Here is a 7,011-nt window from a genome sequence, read left to right as displayed (position 1 = left end):
GAGGGAGGGAGGGAGGGAGGGAGGGAGGGAGGGAGGAAGGGAGGAAGGAAGGAAGGAAGGCCCAAAGCAATTTTCTGCTCAAAGCAAAGAATTAGATGCCAAACTCTGACTTGGATAGTGGGGAATGGAAGGATTTATATTCCTTGCAGACAGCTGGTCATTTGCATTCTTTTAGAGCAGGGGTGTCAAACTGCCGGCCCGCGGGCCGGACATATCATCCTGAAGCCGCGCCCACCCCATTGCCGGCAATGGCAAAACCGTCCCGATACGTTGCGCGACATCACGTGATGTCGAGAGTGTGACATGTCTGTTTTAGAGAGTTGTTGGGGCCATTACCTGTGTCTTCAGGGTCACCTGAGTAGTGCAAATGTGTGTGTGGAGCCTTCTTAACTGCAGGATGTTTTCTGCCCTGTGTCCCTTCACTGTTGAAGACAGGCGCAGGCTGTTGGGGATAAGTCTGTGTTGTCTGCATCTCAAACTGTTTTAAGATTCAAAGCATGGATGCTCCACTAAATAAAGATAGATTCTTATTGATTAGATAAGTAAGTTTTCTTTTTGACAGATTCATGCTGAACTGATTCTGTTGTTGATACTTACATATAAACTTAATTTTAATACTGATGTACAGTATTAAAATTACACAAGACATTTAAATATGCAAAACTAAATGTTACTTTGAAAATTTTACTCAGTTTTATGAAGCTTACATATATCTCTTGGTCACCTTTTTGCTTTCTCTCTCTTCCTGCATGTTTTTGATTCAGTTCTCTCTGACAATATACATTATTGGTGTTGAAATAGCTTCTAAAATAAAGTTCATTGTTCAAAACATTTGCTGGTGTCAGGTGCTGATTTGGGACATTCAGGCCATACAATGTGATGTTATATATACAGAATGTATATTCATTCAGGTTGCTTTGTCAGACAGCCATCTGAGCTTTCCTCTCTCGTTGGCTGAAACAAGTCAACAGACAGTTTGTTCAGGCAGAGCAGAAAGGAATCCCCAGATCACAGCATAACAGAGTTCTGGTTTTACACGTGCACAGTCAATTATATTATTGATTTTAGTTAGAAGGTTCATACAAATATATTTACCTTATAGCACTGCAAAGTCCAAGAAACTGCTGTAGGCTGCTTCTCTGAATTTCCCAATGAGGATAGAGCAGTGTATATTACCTAACTTTCTTGGACTTCCTAAAATAGCCTTCTGCTGTGTATAATTCCCAATTCTCTTCAGTACTAACCCCAGCAACTCTCTATATGCAAAAAGTATTAATACAAAGAGCTGCAAATATTTAGCTCTGCACTGGTTCTGCAGTGTATATATGTATGTGTATGTATGTATGTATGTATATACATACATACATACATACATATACACCAGTGGTTCTCAACCTTTTTAATGCCGCGACCCCCAACCGGTCGTAAGTCGAGGACTAAACTGGTCGTAAGTCGAGGACTAAACTGGTCGTAAGTCGAGGTCTAAACCGGTCGTAAGTTGAGAACTACCCAACCGGTCGTAAGTCGAGGACTTTCCCTGCCTGGGAGCGCCGCGCATGCGTGGTTCCGCCCACTGCGCCGGCCGAGGCGTAGCTGGCAAGCGGCAGAGACGGAGCAGGCTGACCACCAACTGGCCCAGCCCAAGGGAGGTAAGGTGAAAAAAAATGGGGAACAGCCTTGCTTGGCGACCCCCGTGAAATGGTCGATCGACCCCAAATGGGGTCGCGACCCATAGGTTGAGAACCGCTGATATACACACATACATACATACATACACATATAGGAACAAAACATAAAAAAGCATAAGGCACAATGGATGCAAAGACTATTAATACATTATTATGCGTTTAGATATAAAGGATCATAGGGATAATCTTTGAAATCCTTATTTTTAGTATTCAGATAGATTATTTGTAAAAAAAAAAATCTGGGAAGGCTTTCAAATCCTATATGGACTTTTCATTTCCTGTGTTACATATTCTTTATGTAAATTGGTATTTGTAGAGAACAGTGCAGAGTACAGTACAATACTCATTATATCCAGAATATTATCCTATATTGTAATGAAGCTTTTTGGCACAAGCTCATTTTTTGTAAATAAACTTACGGTATTTAAAAATGATGAACATTGGATAGAATTCTCTATCAGCCAGTCAAAACTAAACAGAGGTGCAATGATTATGTGTTTGGTCAAAGAAAGCCTCATTGTGCGTAATAGAATTTGGTGTGGGTCAACAAAACAGGACTGCTTCTGATAAGGAGAAACAAATAGCTGAAAATGTGTAACAACTGGATCTAGTTTTCCAATGTTTCTCTATATAAATCTGTGAAACTATGCTTTAGTATTCAAATTAAAGTAACAATATATTATTTTCCACTTCAAAATGCCAACAATATTTGACAAATCATATCTATTTCTATATAAAATTTGAAGTTTTGCAGACTTTCCTAGATTTCTGTTTATGTGCATTACAATATTATTGCCTTTATTATCAATACTTTAATTTCAGGTGTAAAGTATTTATTGCCTCTTTAAAATAATTATTGCACAGACCTTTTCACATATAGCACAGTCATAGTTCCTGAAAGTTATACAATGGCTGGGCTAATTTTCTTCCTCATTAAATATATTAGACTTAATAAGTCCAATAGTATTATTTCTTTCTTACTCAAGTTGTTTTTTCCATATTTATTCATTTATTTTTTAAATGTTATTTATTGTTTAAGTATTTCATCCTGTCATATAGATTAGCACCAAATAAAAAGGATAAATTGACATCCTACAATAAAAACATCAACTTAATCTTTTAATTAAGTTTTAATGTTTAATTTTAACTATCCTTGCCTCTATTTTAAATTTTTATATCAGTTTTTATGCTTTTATTTTTTTGTACACTGCTTGGAATCCCTGTGAGGGAGATGAGTGGTTTCTAAATTTGATAAAGAAACAAATACTATATCCATAAATTGTCAAAACCAAGTTTCAAGATAATCTTGTGCAAAAATAAATGTAAAATGACCTTTTCTCTGAATTGTATACTCTTAACAACTTAGACATTTAAACAGAAATATGTTAAAAATAAGCCAAGTGCATATATTGCATTTTTCTGATTTTATCTGGACTTCATGGCTTTTTTTAATTCTTGAAAAGAACAGACTTAAAGGATATTTAGGTCAAGTATAAAATGTTTGAAATCCAGCTCCTTTAGGAACTTTATTTCACAACGTAAGGAATTAGAAACAAACATATCTCTAAGAACAGATTGTGCTGTCGGTTTCTTGCATGGATAAATATATAAATTGACCTAATCTTTTTTTTTAAAGCCAGCATCTACCTAAAGTACCAGTGGGTGATTAAACATCAAAACTTTTATTTGTGAGGTGATCAGCTTTCTCTTATACAACTGATTGTCTCAAATAGGATATTATAGAATGTAGCATTTTTTAAAATTACAAATTTGTAAAAATTGTAAAGATCTCTGTTAAGGTTCATAAAGAAACTGGAGATATATGCTTATCCTCATGCATGTGTTCTCTAGCATTATACTGACTTTTGTCCACGAACATTTAAAATAGCACTTGACTGGGGTGACATTAATCCTAAAGTAAGAGTAATCCTATTTTAATAAAGTGGCATAATAAGAAATTATGTACTGTATACCTAAAAGCTCATTGTAATGGACTAATTAGAGAAAGGCACTCAGAAATATCCATTGAATAAGAGAGCAGGGAGTCTAGGGGATTTATGTCATCCTCATCAATTTACCTCAATTGCACAAATATCATTGACATTGAGTAATGACATTCTTATACAAATGATATGAACTGCCGAAGAAATTTGGTCCACTACACATGAAGTCTGTCATAGTGATGTCTAATAAAACAACATTCCACTCTGTAGGGACAGAGATGTAAAGGCTGGGTGGAGGTGGAAAATAAATTCAGAAAACAACTGATGAAAAAATGCATTATAAAACAGTTTTTGGATGATACACATTTTAATATTAAGATGCAAAAGAAACTGGTCTGCTTTTGGAAATTAAAAATTAAATTAAAATTTAAAAAATGAAGAGATGCTACATTGCTTAAATTTCAGCAGCTTACAGCTTCATTGTAATAAAGTTTTAAACATTTTATAGTAAAATGAGTAACTCTATAATACTAATTCTACAATAAACTCTATATGCCAAACATAGATGCTTTTCGAATAATAAAACAAGTTTTATATATAGTACATAAAGTAATGAAATACTGCATACATTTCCATTCTTTTCTCAAAATTTCTATTCTTTTCCCCCACAATAGAAAAAAAAATCCTTTTGTTTGTTCCAAAATGTTTAGGTATTTTCCATCTCTCTACATAGATAAAATATTATGCTATGTTATTTCTTTGCAAATTAGGAATTCCTATTATTGCTTGAAGATTATAAATGACTGAATGAAGGACTATGAAGTTTTGAACACATTAATTACTGTTCTTTATATATACTAACATTTAGAAGATAATATGTTTTCTTAAAATCCCATTTTAGGGATTTTTGCTTATGTTGTCTTCAATCTCAGGGAGATTCTACGGCCCTAGTCTCTAGAATATCTAAAATAATGTTTGTAATTTAGGAGGTAGGGATTTATTTGTTTGTTTGTTTGTGCATGCTTCTCATCTTACAAATGCAACTCATGGAGGTTAACAAAATTTTAAAACCATACTGTACAAACCAAATAATAAACAAAACTGGAAAACAGCAACCAACCCCTGGGGGCTGAATTAACCTTTGGATACCGTGCCTTCGAAAATGGCTTTTCTGAAAAGCCAATCAAGTCATGTTCCACTGGACCAGCATTTTGACAGAAAAGCACATTTTATGGGATCCTATGAGATGACATTCTCTAATTTCAGATGTAAGGAAATAAAGACCACAGAATTCTTAATCCATCTATTAATAATATAAACATGCTTGATTTTCAACAAAAGAATGTAAGAGATAGATGCATGCTCACTGTTTTATTTTCCTAGTAGTTTTTTTATTAGTACTTGTTTGCTACAATGCTCAAATCAACAAACAATAGGATTTACAAATGTATGGAGTGCAGAGTGCAGATTTAGAATCACAATTCCATAACTGGTAGTTATAGAATTCTATTAAGGTCATTTTGTTGAGATCATGTCCAATTATATTTCTCAAGTATTTATTATTTATTACAACTACTATATGCATATGTACTGCATACCTACAGCATATGAATAAAATTATAACTATTCTGAAATAATTTTCTAGTTGTTACCAAAGGTTAACTAATGTGTATTACTAACATACATAAACATGATTGAGCAAATTAGATAGTATTTTCAATATCTGACACATCTTTCATTAGAATCACATATGGGAAAAATGCTCAGGTATTTTAATTTGTGGGTGCTCCAACACTGGAGATTTTTAAGAAGAGACTAGACAATTATTTGTCTGAAATGGTATAGTGTTTCCTGCCTGAGAAGGTAGTCTAGATTCTAGAAGACCTCCAAGATACTTTCCAACTCTATTATTCTATTCTAATTTTATCACTTCAGCAGACAGCATTCTGCTTTATTTTAGAAATACGTAAGAGTCCTTTAAAGATGCTAAATGTATTCCATAACTATTTAAAAAGCATATATAACATGCTCATCATACAACAATAGGATTAACAGCACTGGACTTGAAATAAGAAAAACACCTGCTTTGTTCCTCTCATGACGACAAACTAAAAATAATGCAAATGTCATAGGAAAAATCACTTGTTTATGCACTGTCATTACATCAAAGAAGAATTGTTCTCTATATCAGGGGTCCCCAAGCCCTGGTCCATGGACAAGTACCAGGCCGCAGCATGCCAGGAACCGGTCCACACAAACAAAGCCCCGTCTGCGGGATGCAGGCAGCACAGAAAATCATGCACCCTCCGGTCCGCAGAAAAACCTCTCTCCATGGAACCGGTCCCTGGTGCCCAAAAGGTTGGAGACCTCTGCTCTAGACAACTGCATATGAGGATGTATATAAATGTAAGGAAAATTCAGAAACTGAATGCATATTGAACATAAGAAGTTGGCTGTTCAGTCAGGTGTAAAGCTCCATGGGCAATTTTGGGTCACTTTTCTACCATTCAGTCTTATATGTACAGGTAGACCTCAACTTACTACCACAATTAAGCCCAAATTTTCTGTTGCTAAGCGAGACAGTTAAGTGAATTTTGCCCCATTTTACGACATTTGTTGCCACAGTTGTTAAGTGAATCACTACAGTCATTAAGTTAGTAACATGATTGTTAAGCGAATCTGGCTTCCCTATTGATTTTGCTTGTCAGAAAGTCGCAAAAGGTAATCACATAACCCTGCAACTGTCATAATAAGCATGAGTCAGTTGCCAAGCATCTGAATTTTGATACGACTATGGAGATGCTGCAATGGTTGTAAATGTGAAAAGTGGTCATAAGTCAGCTTTTTCTGCGCCGTTTTAACTCCAAACGGTCACTAAATGAACTGTTGTTAAGTTGAGGACCAACTGTAATCATACAACTGTTGGCAGCATAAATAAACGGGGGGGTGAGAAGAAAAGAACGATTCACGTCCCTCGACCAGCTCCTGAGCTGCACGAAAGATTATACATACATGAATAACTGCATCCCTAACCATGCATGCTAGGATGAGGAGGATTAAGGTGATAAACGGCTATTTGAGGGCGCACAGAATGTCGACAGTAAATAAAACGCAGATGGATTGTGCTGAACACAATTATTTTTTTTTTTTTAAAAATATCTTTTAGTAATAATTAGGACAGGCAGCTCTGCCTCACTATAACGTGAAGACCACCGACTGAGGAATTGATTTGAATTGAACTGAGATTTGGCAAAAAAAAGAAAAAAAAAATAGCAACGAAGTAGGAGGTGAGTAGGCAGGAGGGGAAGGTGCAAACAGATGTTACAGGTGGGAAAGATGGAAACGGGGTCGACGTTTACACCCTGATGACGGGAGGGGGG

Source organism: Protobothrops mucrosquamatus, unplaced genomic scaffold (assembly GCF_001527695.2).
Source record: "Protobothrops mucrosquamatus isolate PMUCROS unplaced genomic scaffold, P.Mucros_1.0 scaffold861, whole genome shotgun sequence".
Classification (NCBI taxonomy): Eukaryota; Metazoa; Chordata; class Lepidosauria; order Squamata; family Viperidae; genus Protobothrops; species Protobothrops mucrosquamatus.
This window is presented reverse-complemented; position numbering follows the sequence as displayed.